General features: G+C 38.8%; 1 protein-coding gene across 2 annotated transcripts in view; it reads left to right on the top strand.

Annotated features, from left to right (window-relative positions):
* LOC126354173 (kelch-like protein 38) overlaps nucleotides 1–15752 on the top strand; it is a 138463-nt gene that overhangs the window by 32951 nt on the left and 89760 nt on the right. The window contains exon 1 of one of the 2 annotated variants that reach the window (XM_050003621.1): nucleotides 3596–3738. The exons of the other annotated variant lie outside the window; for it this stretch is intronic. The gene's annotated coding sequence lies outside the window, so the exon portion shown is untranslated. Of the gene's footprint in view, nucleotides 1–3595; nucleotides 3739–15752 lie in introns of those variants that run through there. 2 annotated transcript variants of the gene reach the window in all.

The raw sequence follows: 15752 nt of genomic DNA, 5'->3' as shown, positions 1-15752 counted from the left end.
GTGGCTGACCAAAAACATCAAAAAGTCCAGCTTCCAGTGCTGCTGCATTGCACCATTTTACTAGGTCACCGACAAATTCTCGAGGCTGCAAAGTGGAATGTGTAAATTTTGAGATTGATGCACACTATGAACGGGGATGACCCGGTTTGAAGGATGGAGTACTGCGAATGCTTTGAAGGCATGCTTAGTGAGGATGAATGATTTGCAGGAATGATTGTCTTGTCTGACAAGGTGCAATTCAAGCTGAATGGTATTGTAAACTCCCACAATTTGTGTACTGGGCTCCTGAAAATCCCCATGTTCATGTGAACAAAAATGTTTATCTACCGAGTGTTAATGTGTGGCATGGTCTGTCATTGCAAAGTTTGATTGACCCACTCTTTTTTTGAAGGTACCATAGCTGGTGAGGTGTAACTTCAGATACTGCAAACATTGATTTTACCTGCCATCCGAGAGGTGTTTGGAAATGAAAGACTTTACCGGCAACAAGATGGCACTCAATCTTGCTTCCACAGAGATGTCAGAGTGTACTGTGAAGAAAATATATCTGGATAATGGATAGGTTAAAGAGGAGCTGTTCAGTACCCACAGTGGTCTGCAGACCTTACACCTCTTGGCTTCTACCTAGTTTATCAACAGAAACCAGCTACACTGAATATGCTACGGGAAACAGTTGAGGCATCCTGTGCGGCTGTCACACTGGCAACACTGGCAGTCGTAGTTTGGTCAACAGTTAAGTGGCATTGACATTATTTGGGTACTAATGGGGATCACGTTGAACACACAAAATAACCTTCGCCCATGCAAAAACTGTAATGGTTTGTCATTTTGGTCCATTAATTCTGACTATCGAAGAGTGTCTACATTTCTCTGGACTTACAGCTTTAATGGCCATCAGTGTAACTATGGAATGCTAGCATCTATAATTTTAGCACAGTCACGTTTTCTATCACTAATCACCTTAATTATTTTTAGACATCCAGCATTCTGAAGGTGAAATAGGAGCACAACTTTTTCTTTGTTGAAATAAATGGTTGGAATACCATTCATTGTAAATCACATTAAGAATTATCCTTTATTTATTAGTGATGTCTAGTTTTGGACATTATGTCCATTCTCAAACCATGGGTCTCCATAATTAATTGAAAATACAGTCAAGTATACATGTTTAGAAAAGCTACTGCAGCCTCTAGCATTGCATATTTAAAAATGATTCAGCCACTGTTTCAGCACTCCATTGTAAGACGATGGGTGTGAAACTTATGGAAACATCACACGATTTCAGTTAAACCAGTTGGCTGAAGATGTGATAATTTTTTAATTGATTATTTAACATTTGTTGCTACTTTTTTAATCCACTGCTGATAGTCAGTGTCATACTGATTTGTTACAGCTTCACACCCTGTAATCTTCTCTGTTTTGTGTCTTATATTCCACTACAGAACTGTGGAAATATGCTTGTAGTTGAATCGTGAATTCTCTTAAACTGTGCTTTTTGGTGGTGGGACAGCATGGCCATAATCTCTAAGACATTGTGTCTGTCATATAAATGTTTCCATATTATTTAAGGTGAGCCATAAGGGAGGAAAAATATTTTGCGCATTGTGCTACACATTGTGTTAGAAACACAAAGTTGTTTTTCCTCGTGTCACTGTAAATGGAATACTATTGAATTTCATAAAATTGAGAAATGTGATGTGAATTTTAATGTTTAGTCTGCCTGCACAAGGCAGTGGAAACAATGACAAGACTACACATTGTGCAGCATCCAGCCTTGAGCCATTAATCACTCTCCTTTTCACTCATCTAATTTCATATGACACAAGACATTCTGCTTCTAAATCTATACTGTGCGAACCACTGAAATGCATGCTGGAAGGTACATACCACTGCATTGGGGATGCTTGTTCCATTCATATAAGGAGCACTGGAAGAATAATTGCTTAAAATACGCTATGCACAGTGTAATTAGCCCGACTTTGTATTCACAATAGGAGCTGTAGTATTTTACTAGATTCAACACCTAAGGTTGGTTCTAGAAACTTTCTAAGTAGGCCTTCAAGGGATAGGGTAATCCCAAAAGTAAGGTCTCCTTTATTTTGTAAGTACATAGACCTTATTTTTTACAATGGTTAACATCAGTTTACAGCTTGAACATTTAGCTATTTTTCGACATAATCACCATTTCTGTTGATGCATTTTTGTAGACGCTGTGGCAGTTTTTGTATGCCCATGTCATACCAGCTCACTGCCATGCTGTTCAGAAAGTAATGAACCTCTTCTTTCACCTCCTCATCGGAGCTGACTCGCTTTCTGGCCAAATGTTCTTTTAACCTAGGGAACAGGTGATAGTCACTGGGTGCAAAGTCAGGACTATAGGGTGGGTGGATGTTTATGTTCCAGGAGAGCAACGGTTTGCCTAACGATGTGTGGGCAGGTGTTGTCATGGAGAATGTGTACGCCCTTGCTCAACGTTCCTCTTCTCTGGTTCTGAATTGCCCGTTTGAGTTTTTTCAGAGTCTCACAGTACCTGTCAGCGTTAATTGTGGTCCCAGCGATTCAGCCCAGACGACAAGGTGAAAGAAGAGGTTTATAACTTTCTGAACAGCATGGCGGCGAGCTGGTATGACATGGGCATACAAAATCTGCCACAGCCTCTACAAAAATGCCTCAACAGGAGTGGTGATTACGTCGAATAATGGCTAAATGTTGAAGTTGTAAACTGATGATTGAGAAGCACTCAGGACTCATCTGTGACTGCTGCAACACAGCTCTGTTGATGTTTAACCCTATTTATATAGCTTGCTAAACTCTTCGGATATTGACAAGTTAATGTACCAGTGTTTTTAGAAGCCCCACTACAAGGAGTGAGATGCTGGAACGTTGGTATTCCAGCCTGTGTGAAAGAGTATTGAGAGTAGTGGATTGAAGGAAGTTGGGAAATTCTTTCAGGCCATTGAACACCCACGGCAATTTCTGGACCACCACTACGCTAAACAATGTTTTTCTAAATAGACAGTAATGTGGATCTTAGAAAAAAACTGCTTCTGTTATGTTTTTATTTCGGGACAATAAATTGCAAACTTCGAGATTTGAAGATAGGTTAATACTCATAAGAGCAAATGGTATACTGTAGGGTTATCAGAACTGCAGATATGAGGAAAGCAAAAGGAAAGAAAATCTCAAATGGAATGAACCAGCTGGTAAAGAGAAGGTGAGAGTTTCAAGCAAGTGTTTGCATATATAGAATGCCAACATAAAATTGGCAGCTGGAAAACAGATCGGCTGGTCTACTCAATCATTACATCAGCATTAAATTTTCTAATACCAACACACACAAGGGGTCTCAACCAATAGTTGCTTCAATATTCAGGGTGCAAACAATAGCTTTAGGACACTAAAGAAGCTTCTGGACATTGTGTCAATAAATTATTACATTCACTACCGTCTAAATTTCCAGACATTCTCTTTCATGTTTATAACACATACACTCTGTAGTGCCACTTCAGAAAGAGTCTAAAATCACATTTTTTTGTACTTTCAGTTGCAGGAAACTATGCTATTACCTTATTGTCAGCCATAGAGGCTTACACAAAGCAACAAGAAACACTTTGATACTGTTTTACTTGCTTCTTCCTCGTGCAAGACAAGGAACAACCGCAAATGTGGGATTTCAGAAATTGAAGTAGAATGTGGTCCACCTTTATGTGATCATCAGCCTTTTAGGTGCAAAAGAAGGTACAAAGAGTGGGATTTGTTTGAATATTATACGAGTTGACTAAGCTTAGTGTTGAAAGCCAATGAGTCTCATAATGTGTTACTCAAAAGTGTTACCTGTAGATGTAACCTAATTGATACATGCTGTGTGTTCCAATAAAAACTTGATATGTTTGTGTCTTTTTTGTATTTATTTTTGCTATTTGTGCTGACTGTTGTGTGTGTCTACATGTGTTTTTATAAAGCATCCTGATCATCATATATTTTTATGAAAGTTATTGATTAATATTCGATATATTGCTCAAGAGAAATTTATGTATTTTTAACTTTCTTGAAAGCATATGGCTTCTACATCAACTGTTTGTGAATTCCTGTACTCTTTGAACTACTGTTTTCTTCTAACTGTTGTGCTATGTACTCCATTTCCCCCTTTCCGTTAAGTGTTTCATTTCAGCATAGTTGTTACAGTCTCTTGCTGGACAGCACTTGTGTTCATAATCAGTATTACCCATTAATTTCTGCTGCAAATAATGAACAGAACTGAGAGAGAAGGGATGGTGTATAATGGTGTTTGGTTGGCAAAGCAAAAGTTTTTCTTTCTTAGTTAAAAACTGCATTGGAACTTTTCCATGAGACAGATACTGGAAGAATAAATAATCAACAATTCGAAATGACCATTAGTGGTGTCGCCTTCACAAGATGAAAGCAGGTGATGTGTTGCTAACAAAACATTGAATTTTAACAAAAAGGTTTCATTCTATCATGTAAAAGAGTACCAACCTTTGTTCAAGATTGCCAGAAGTCATATTCTTCTGCTGTAAACCACCTTATATGGATAAGAGGGGGAGCATTGACACAAAAAAATCGGTCATATTTTGGCTGTGAAATTTTTGACACTTGTTTCTGACTTATTGTATAATACTTTCAAGACTATGGAGTATTTGCCTGACGCTCTTGCAAACTCTGTTCACTGTATTTTAAATGTCTGTGATTTACATTTCTGAGGCAGATACGGAGTAAGATGCACTATTCACTTAAAATATGTTGGAGACAATTGTTCAGTACTCTAGCTTGTAGATCTCTCTCTCTCTCTCTCTCTCTCTCTCTCTCTCTCTCTCTCTCTCTCTCTCTCTCTCTCTCTCTCTCTCTGTAGCTGGATACATTTGTCTGCTCTTGTGTGGCTTAGATTGAAAACAAAATATTCAAAACTGATTCATTCAGTTTTAAAAGGAGATGTATTTGTTCTGTCCCTCTAGTTCAGTCTTAACCTCATCCTTAATGGCCATCAGAACAGAGCAGGCTTTGTAATATCTCGGACTTTGCTTTAAAACAATGCGGGATTGAAAGTTAACTGCTTTCGCCAAACCAGGTTCGAACAATGGAGCAAACCGCATACAAAGTGTAACTATGGTAGCACCAGATACCAATAGGCCGAGGGATGTGCTTCATGCTGTAATGAAAATCCAAAAGTAGAATTCCCACTGAGGCAAAATATATTCTAGACGAAAGGGTACAGCACAGCCAAAAATGAGAATCTCCATGACACCTGATGAGTGACTTGTTAGTTGCACATGGCCAAGAAGTGGCCGTACACCAACAACTTTGATTACACTGCACTGAGTGAGGGAGTGTCCACATAGACTGGTTGATAACTGAGACTGATGCATGATTAGCAAAAAGAAAGTCAGTGGAATGTCTTGTACTGTTGCCTGTAGCAAAACTTTCTGTGATGACAGCACCTGATCATGGCGTGAAGAGTCATTAATTTGAATCAGCTCGGACTGCTGTCTGTTGCCCACCTTGCTGCAGTATACCTCCGCATTGTGCCTTCTTCATAAGCACTTGTAATATTTGCCCTCATAATGAGGAAATTCCTGTCTGGGAGGTAAGGAAAAACAAGCTGGTAACTTGGGAAAACAGTGCATCACTGCAAATATCTGGTACTAGCTCAGGATTGTAGAGAATAAGGTCGAGTGGCTGCCAGTAAACATAAGTTCTTTACCACTTTATTGTTTTTTGTGGAAATCAGCTGCACTGCATCATTGCAGCTCTGGGCCATTTGTGTAATATCAAAATATGCCAAAAAGTTTGTTGCACTGCTGCTGATATTTAAAATATGCACATAATTCGCAGCACTTCAGGCAGACAGGTCCAGACTGTCCTAATGCTAATGTGTGGTCTTCCCTGTTTGGGGATAAACAACTCATTGCTTCATGAGCTAAACTTCTAATGTATGACTTATCACACTTACAAGTGAATTTACTTTTTTGACTCAACCCCTGCAAATCTGCAGTCAAAAATGTACAACTTATTGAGTGTCTGACTTTTAATGTTGCAAGAATTCTAGAGTTGATGCTACCTCTTTCATTTTGGTTGGAAAAAAATTGCAGAAAATGAAGAGAATATGTCAGACAATGGGGCTAACTTTTGGTGTGAATAACGTTAGTGAGGATTCGTAGAGAGAGAGAGAGAGAGAGAGAGAGAGAGAGAGAGAGAAGGCCATTTGGCAATCCAGATATTTAATCCTGCTGGCCTGAAAAAGCAATGCGACATGCTTGTGATATACTTTCCAGGCTTCTTTAAGCCTCTTCGAAATTGTGGAAGTGCCAGGGTGGCTGGCAATGCCTGTGGCAGCTACAACATTGAACTAGTTAAATGCTTGATCAAATCCTGATACTGGGTTAGCTGCTGCTGCCAATGCTCGAGAAATCAGGCTTGTGGTACCATTTGGTGAACTAAAACTGACACTGCCTTATTGCCAATGTTATGTCCCTCACTTATGGTCAACAATGTTTATTGAGCACAAATAACTTCTGGGGTAACAATTAAAAATTGTCTGTTGGTCGATAAATCAAACAGTCGAAATTCTTAGCAGTGCAATCATCTGAGCCACAATAGAAACTAATATGGGATAGTTTGCTTAAGTTGAATAATATTGAAGCACTGAAACTTCCTGGCAGATTAAAACTGTGTGCCGGACCGAGACTCGAACTCGGGACCTTTGCCTTCATTCTAGAAACATCCCCCAGGCTGTGGCTAAGCCATGTCTCCACAATATCCTTTCTTTCAGGAGTGTTAGTTCTGCAAGGTTTGCAGGAGAGCTTCTGTAAAGTTTGGAAGGTAGGAGACGAGGTACTGGCGGAATTAAAGCTGTGAGGACGGGGCGTGAGTCGTGCTTGGGTAACTCAGTCGGTAGAGCACTTGCCCGCAAGAGGCAAAGGTCCCAAGTTCGAGTCTCGGTCCAGCACACAGTTTTAATCTGCAGGGAAGTTTCATATCAGTGCACACTCAGCTGAAGAGTGAAAATTTAATTCTAGATATTGAAGCACTGTTTCTGCAGTAAGCATTTATTGAGTGATCAGAGGTCCATTAAGCCTAGCAGTGGTGGAAACCGCAAGTTCATGATTCATAGCACTATGCACACAGCAAACAGTCACAATGGCCAGAGTCTGCAGGTAGAGACGAGTTGGGTAATGGAAACTGAGGATGAGTTGGCCACCATGCAGCCCTATATTGGCCCACTATGGAAATCTGCGTAACCGACCAGCAAGATCAGCTGTGCTCTCACTGCAAGTGCTCTTGCCAGCCAAATGCGATGATACATGTAATGATGTATCTGTGTTTTGCATCCTTAATCCATTTATTAGGCACATAATTCTCTAGACTGTAATTTATAGTCTGCTTAAACTTTGCTTATCATTCCTCTACATCCATGTTATGGAACTGAGTGGTGCCTGGTGGTGCCAATTCACTGTCTAAGTGAGATGCCAACAAGTGCTTATCTGCTCTATCTTGCAGAAATAATCTCCTAGCTTTCTTAACTGATTTATGAACTTTTGTAACCATTGTGGCTATAATATGATCACTAAACACCATTTCTATACTGACATTGCTGATAAGGTCCAGTGTATTTGTAGCTACCAGATCTAAGTTATTTCCATTGCATGTGGGCTGCCGAACTAGCTGCTCAGATGCAGAAAACCTGTTCAGAAGTACTTTACATGACTGACTGTACCCCCACCCCCCTGCAATGAATCCATAGACATCCCAGTCGATACTCGGAGGTTAAAGTTGCCTTCAACTAATTACACATGATTTGAGTATTTACATGGTACTGACCATAATCATTCTTTGAATGACTCTAGATCTGTCACAATAGAATCGCGTGATTGGTAAAAACATCTAACAGTTAAATTAAGTTCACCTAGACCTATTATAAGGGACCACATAACTTCTCTGTCGCACTCAACTTCAACCTCGATAGAGATAATATTTCTGTCAACTGCTATGAACACTCCCCTCCTATTGTCTTGAATCTCTATTTCTGATATAAGTTCCATGGCTTACTAAATATCTCAGTGCTGTTCACTTCGTGTTTTGGCAAGCTGTCGGTCCCGAGACTAATTTGAGCACTAGAACTTTCCTGGAGGATAGTAAATTCAGGATCTTTGTTATGAGAACTTTGACAGTTTACTGATAAAATTTTGACTGTCGAAGTGGTCTGACTTCCCTTGCTGCATATTGGCTGACGAGTGTTCATCAGAGTATCTCAAACTACTGCCGAGCCTAAAAGTCCTCGCATGCACTCCACAGGTACTCTGAGTAGCTGCTTCCTTTGTATAGTGCACTCATGATCTATTGAGGAGAGTCCTACAAACCACCAAGCAATAATGGAGGCCAAGAAGTCTGTAGCCAAGACAATGAATGGTTTGGTTGAGACTCCCCACTCAGCTCCAGATCCTGATCAACTCTGGGGAAATGTTGCAAGTTTCAGGCTCTGCTTGCACCCCATGTGTGAGGCCTGCAGCCTTCACAACTTTTGCCAGATGCGTGTACGAACTGAGAATGGCCTCGGAACCCATTTGACTGGCATCATTTCTGCTGACATCAGCCACAACTTGTGATATTACTGAACCCTGTGTGCTTGATAGTCGCACATGAGATCGCCTCCACTTCTCAGGTAAGGCCCACACTGGCAAACGTATCGAGTGCACAATAGCTTTCTTTCCAGCCCTGAAAGCTGTCTGCGTAAGGAGCTCCCGATAACTAGTAAACCCCTCCCTCCCTGTGCCTGCTCAGAAACTGCTGAAGCAATGGTTAGCTGTCCATTCACAGGGTGAATGGGCGAGGCCAGACAACCAGTCTCCACATTGGCCCAATGCCTTGAGTGATGGAAACACCATCCACCACTCACTCTGCTATGAGGGCTGATCTGACATGTCTAGCACACTAGGAGGTGCCTCGGTAGTAGAGCCCATGGGCAAAACAAGTGACACATGAGGTGTCGTGTGTGCAATGCGCCAGTTTCTCCACCACTGCTACAACCTGAGGCAGCAGCCTGAAGGTGACTGACTATAACAAAAAGTGCATTCAGCTGCTCCTGTGTTTGTACACAGCATGCACACATCCAACCCATCCTAGCAAGACTAACTGAAGAAGTAAACTATAAAAGCAGTCAGAACCCTAGATACACAACTTCATACCCTCTTGATGTGTCATCAGTGGACATTGATGCCTGGATGAGGTATGCAGCTGGCTGTTCAGAAGAAATAAAAACTTTGCTACAGGCTGCCTGCATTTACTCCTACAAAAACACAAAATTAAATCTGTTAAACAGAAAAACACACTAAATTTAATAAACATACCACAAGGAGAAGACAGGAAAAGATACACTTAACTTACTGCTCTGTAAATATTTATCAGCTGAGAGCTGGAGCCTTGCTCACTGACTTACTAAACAAATGGACACTTGTCTTTGAAACAAAATAAATGAGCAAGTACTGTGCTGCACACTGCTTTCCATGTAGTTGGCATTTTAGCAGTGTTATTATGTTGTGCTTCACATCAGTGATATAAAGGCAATGATGTTCTTGTCTGTCCTCATTCTAAAGACTTGTTTGATATAGCTCCCCATTCTGTTCTGTCCTATGCAAGCCGCATCGCCTCTTTATAACTGCTGCAGCGTCCCATTTGGACATGCTTATTATTCCAGCCCTATTCTTCATCTACACTGATATCCCCCTGTCCACACCTTCATTACCAAATTAATGATTCCTTGATGTCTCAGGATGTCATACTGACTAATCCCTTTTTTTAGTTGAGTTGTGCCATAATTTTTTTCCCCTCCCATATTTGATTTAGTACGTCATCATACATTACCCAATCTACACATCTGATCTCATGCGTTTTCCTGTAGCACCACATTTTAAAAGCTTCTAATTTCTTCTTTTGACAAGCTTACGGTCCACATTTCATTTCTATATACCAACCACTACATTCATACAGATACTTTTAAAAACTACATTTCGTACTGTCAGTTGTTATGTTGAATAAATAATAAAACTTTTCTACTACCTTCAGCTCCCCAGGTTCTAATCCAATTTCCTCTGTATCAACAGACTACATTCCATTAACCTTGTTTTACTGTTATAGATGTTCATGTTAAAATCTCTTCTCAAGGCAGTATTCATTCTGGTCAACTCATCTCCCAATTTCTTTGCCATCTCTGACAACTACAATGTCATCAACAAACTTAAAAGTTTTGATTTCTGCTCCATGAAATTTAATTTCTTCAGATTTCTTCATGGTTTCCTGTACTTCTTACTCTGTGTACAGACTGAATAAAATGGGGATATGCTACATCCCTATCTCAATCCCTTCTCTAGTAATGCACCCTGCAAGTTCCAGATAATCTATCACTCCTTTTGTTTTATCCTTCAGCTTTAGGAGACTGAATAGTAGTCCACATGTCAAAAAGTATTTGTCTCTGAGTCTACTAATGTTATAAATGTGGCTTCATCTTTCTTCTGTCCATTATCCAAAGACGAGTCATAGGGTCAGTATTTCCGTACATGTTTTTACATTTCTTCATCTTTTGTCTGAATAGCCTCTGCTAATCGTTCCTTTCTTGTGTAGATAATTCAACTTAGTTTTAGCAACTACAACTTATTAAACTCAATACTAATACCTGTCATCACCTATCTTCTTTCTTCTTGGGATTATTAGATTCTTCTTGAAGTCTGAGAGTATTTTGCTTGTCTTGTATATCTTACATACCATGTAGACCTGTTTTATCATTTGGTCCTGTTCAGAATGTTAATAATTTTGAGGAATATCATCTAATCCAGGTGCCCTGTTTGAACATAAGTCTTTCACTGCTCTGTCAAATTCTTCTCAGATTATTGCACCACCACTTACATTTTCATTCACTTTGCCTCCTCCTTTTGGTAATATAATCTTTAAGTTTTTTGCTGTTATATAGCCATTCATCATGTTCCTTCCACCTCACAGCCTTCTCTACTTTGCTTAGTACTGGATTGTCATCTGAGCTCTCTCTTGCTGTTTGTACTGTTGCTTCTCTTTACACTAAAGATTTCTTTAATTTTCCTATAAGTGACATCCATGTTTCCTATAGTTTTGCATACTTCTAGAGCTTTGCATTTTCCTTTTAGCCATTACCTCGTCAACACTTTCCATCCAATTTTGCAAGTGTCTTTTTTCCTTTTTTTCACTACTTCATCTTTCAACCTACCCATTCATTTTTTATCTACTATTTCATTGTGGTGTGCATTATCTACTCACGAATAATGGTCAGAGTAGACTTCACATCTGCTCCTGAAAATATTTTACAATTTAAAACCTGGTTTCCAAATCTCTGTCTTACCTTAAGTTATCTGCCTGAAATCTCCTACTTTTTCCACATATCTTATATGAATCCACCCTTCTTTCATGATTATTAAATAAAATGTTTGCAACAATAATTGTGCACTGTGCAACACTCTTACCTTGCTGCTTCCTGTTTCATTCCTTTCCTGCAATCCATGTTCTACTACTGTTTCTCCATCTTCCATTTTCCACCATTTAATTCCAGTTGCCCATCACAATTAAATGTCTTGTTACAGATAAGCAGTTTCTTGCACCTCATCATATATTTTTTCAATCTCTGTTGTTAGTGGAGCTGCTGTAGGCATGTATTCTTGTGGCATTATGGCTGGGGTTCTTGGCATGATGTCCATCTTATCTATGACAAATCATTCACTATACTGTTGATGGTACTTCACCCAGTGTCAGTTTTTGTCCATTGATAAAGCCACTCTTGTCACCCCTGTTGGATTTTGCGTTGGTAATGCCAGAATCACAACACCCGACATACTGTTGTTCCTGCCAGTACACTTCTCTACACTAATTCCCAGTATATGTGACGGCAACTTATCCATTTATCATTTCAGTATTTTTAATCTGTAATCATGAAGGGACCTGACTTGCAGAATGACAGAGTAGTAGTTGGCCAAGCCATTCTTGAATGGTGGGAGCAGGGGGCTGGAGGTCAACATTTAAAATCTTTGAGAATGCAATAGCGATTTGGAAACTTCACCAGCCATCTGACAAGAATTACACATTTTTCATAATATAAACATTTTGAAAATTGCTGAAATTAAGCAGTTTTTACCAAATGTGTTATTGATGATTTTGGGATGTCAGGAGCTCAGAAAATTAATTAATTTTGCATAAATTATTTGATACTGTCACATAGAATAGTATTCTGGAGAAATTTTCGGTTAGGATGCTGTAGGCTATATTTCCTGTAGCTTGATGTAGGTAACTGGAAGCATGTAAGCAAACTGAGAAAAATTTGACAATAGGAGTATTCCCTCATCAAGCTAGGACATTAAGAACTATTTGCAATCGGAAAACAATGGAAGTGTTTAGAATTATAACAGTGGGTATGAAAATGACCTGATTTCACAATAGATGATAATTACACCACTACAAATAATCTGAACACCTTTAGTGAATTAAACATACTGATAAACAATAAAAACAAATTTAAAAACAAAGAGTATATTTGATTGAAGATTCAAGAAACCTCTTACCTCACAACAGAATATTTGAACGTGTATTTAGCAAAGGGGGGAAATCCAGAGCAGTACTACTACTATATGAAGTAGGATAGACCAGTAAAACTCCCATCCCTGATTCCTTAAAGAATTGACTTCCATGTATAAAATCAAAATCAGGTAATGAATTACATATTTGATGTTAAGCAGGTAAGTGATAAAAAGTTTAGGAAGGTTTGAAATTATGTTTAAAGTTTGTTGGAATTTGCTAAATACTTTAATTATGAAACATTGGATGAATATAGTCTGTGTAATTTGCACTCCATTTTAAACAAGTCAGTTTTCACATCTCAGTGTTTATAACATCACATTTCCTGAACTATGTGTCGCATAATGATTGTAAATTTGCAGGTACATTCAGTTTTATATGTTGATACTGTCTGCAAAGTGTGTTGCGAGTAGAGTTTGTAGTAAAGAAGCAATAAATTAAAATGTCGTGCTTGATGCTTAAGTTTCACCGTGTTCTATTTTAAGCTAAAGCTCGTTTTCCACATATCTCACTGTTTGACATTATCTCCGACACCATGTGTCATGCAGTGATATAGTTTTGCAAGTACATTCAGTGGCATATTTGCATACTATCTGCAAAATTTGTTGCAAATAGAATTGGTAGAAAAGAAGTAATAAATTGAATCACTTTGCCTATTGGTGATATTTTACTGCTTGACCAGGAAAAATATGGCAAGCAATAAACTTTTTTCCTTTCATTATTTTGTGGGGTATCAACGAAAAAGAAAAGTTTTGTAAAGGTTTGAAATTTTGTGTAAAGTTTGTTGGAAGTCCATTCTCAAATACTGGATGAATATAGTGTAGATAATTTGTGTGCCATGAGTTATGCTACCTCAGTTTCTAACTTTAATACTTTTCATCTTGTCTTAAACCCATACCACAAGCTTATACGTCCTAGTGAGCAGATTATGAGAGCGTTTTAAATTTTTAAACTTGGTCAATAAGTAAATGAAATATTGCAGATCAAATGTTTGTTTCCTGTGGAAGCTGTTAGGTAGGTAGCTTGCAACTGGGACGATGCACCATGCACTAGGTTAGAGGGAGGGAGGGAGGGAGTGAGTGAGTGAGTGAGTGAGTGAGTGAGTGAGTGAGTGAGTGAGTGAGTGAGTGAGTGAGTGAGTGAGTTTGTCCTTTGAAATAGTGTAAACTTTTTAAATTAAAAAAAAAACAAACCTCTGCCCTTTGCAGTGTACAGCAGGGCACCTGAAGTCAGTAAAGGGATTTTGTAAATGGAACACCTCTAGCAGAAATTTCACAGTATTGTTGGAAAAACATCTATGAAAGGTGACATCACTCGGTGCAATCACAAAACGTTTTTGGCATATCACCAGACTTTCAGCAAAATTGTTGATTCTTACAGATATGCGGTGTGGATGCACATTTAAAAAATTTGAATGGGAAAAATAGTAGTTGTATTTGTAAGAAACATTATGAAGAGGTTCAGTGGTAAGATTGTGGAAACCTCCACTTTTATATTTATCTTCAGTACTCCAGCGTTATTGGAAAATATCAGTAAAGGTGTTATGCTTCTTAAGGTCTGCCTAGATGTGCCCATACAAATGAGATGTTTTAAATACCAGCAGTATGGATACTCCACCATAAATTGCAATGGTCAGGCACCTGTTGGCTAAGTTGCAAATGAGACTCGAATACAATCTTCACACCACCATTGTGTGTAAATTGCTTGAAAGTTATACAATCTAGAACGATGAGAGTGAACTTTCAATGAAGAAACTAAAATTCAGAAGCTTTAGGCCACAAAGTGGGAGTGATATGACGTAGGGGGGAAAACATGTCAGTCTGTTAAACTACCAGTATTAACATGATTTCAAGCTATGTCCAAAAATATAGTCAATACAAGCAGCTCTGTAATGTAGACCTTGTAAGGAGAAGTCATGAAAAGTACTTGTATCTGCAAGTGCTCCTGTGAAGAAATGCTAGTCATGAAGTTGGTCTCTGCCATATCATCAACTAACAAAATAGCAGTAAAAGGCCTGTTAAAAAATATTTAAAGCCGATAAGAAGAAACTTGCGATGTGCTGTATGCAGCACTATATCTGCCACATCCGCATAATGACATCGTGGTCCACTGTTGATACCTCGCATAGTTTCTTAGTCGTTTTTTGGGTGAAAGGTATAATTCAGTGTTACTCTTACTCATTTTCAAAATTAAAATTGGAACTGAAAGAATGATGTTTCAACACCATTGATTTCATCAAGTAGAATTCGTTGCAGGCATAAAATTATGCCGATATATATATATATATATATATATATATATATATATATATATATATATAAGACTTACCAAGCGGGAAAGCGCCGGCAGACAGGCACATGAACAAAACACAAACACACACACAGAATTACTAGCTTTCGCAACTGATGGTTGCTTCTTCAGGAAGGAGTTTTGTGTGTGTGTGTGTGTGTGTGTGTGTGTGTGTGTGTGTGTGTGTGTGTGTGTTTTTTCCCCCTAAGGGAAGTCTTTCCGTTTCCGGGATTGGAATGACTCCTTACCCTCTCCCTTAAAATCCACATCCTTTCGTCTTTCCCTCTCCTTCCTGAAGACGCAACCATCGGTTGCGAAAGCTAGTAATTCTGTGTGTGTGTTTTGTTCAGTGTGCCTGTCTGCCGGCGCTTTCCCGCTTGGTAAGTCTTGGAATCTTTGTTTTTAATATATTTTTCCCATGTGGAAGTTTAACATTTCAAAGTGTGCTGAACAAAGATGTGCACAATCCATATCTTTCCATCAACAATGAAATAATTGATTACAGTACAACGCCCAAATTTTTTGGACTATGGCAGCACAGTAATGTAAAATGGCATGAGCATGTAGAATATCCCAATGCAAAATTGAGCCAGATTTGCTACTTTCTTTGCAGATTAAAAACCTGCTGCAACGACAAAACAGCAAATCATGCATATAATGCCTGCTTTCATTCCCGCTTAACTATGTAACAGCTATTAGCACATTCAGACTGCAAAATAGGGCCATTAGAATAGTCATTGGATGAATACGTATAGACTCCTGTGAAGATCTAAGATCTCTGGTACTCTCCTTTACCATGTATCTACATTATGGAAACCCTTATATTCTTTGAAGTAAATGTAGGAGGTAAAGGTAGTAAA

Source organism: Schistocerca gregaria, chromosome 1 (assembly GCF_023897955.1).
Source record: "Schistocerca gregaria isolate iqSchGreg1 chromosome 1, iqSchGreg1.2, whole genome shotgun sequence".
In the NCBI taxonomy this organism is placed as follows: Eukaryota; Metazoa; Arthropoda; class Insecta; order Orthoptera; family Acrididae; genus Schistocerca; species Schistocerca gregaria.
The sequence above is the reverse complement of the archived record's forward strand: the minus strand, read 5'-3'. Positions and strand labels throughout refer to the sequence as shown.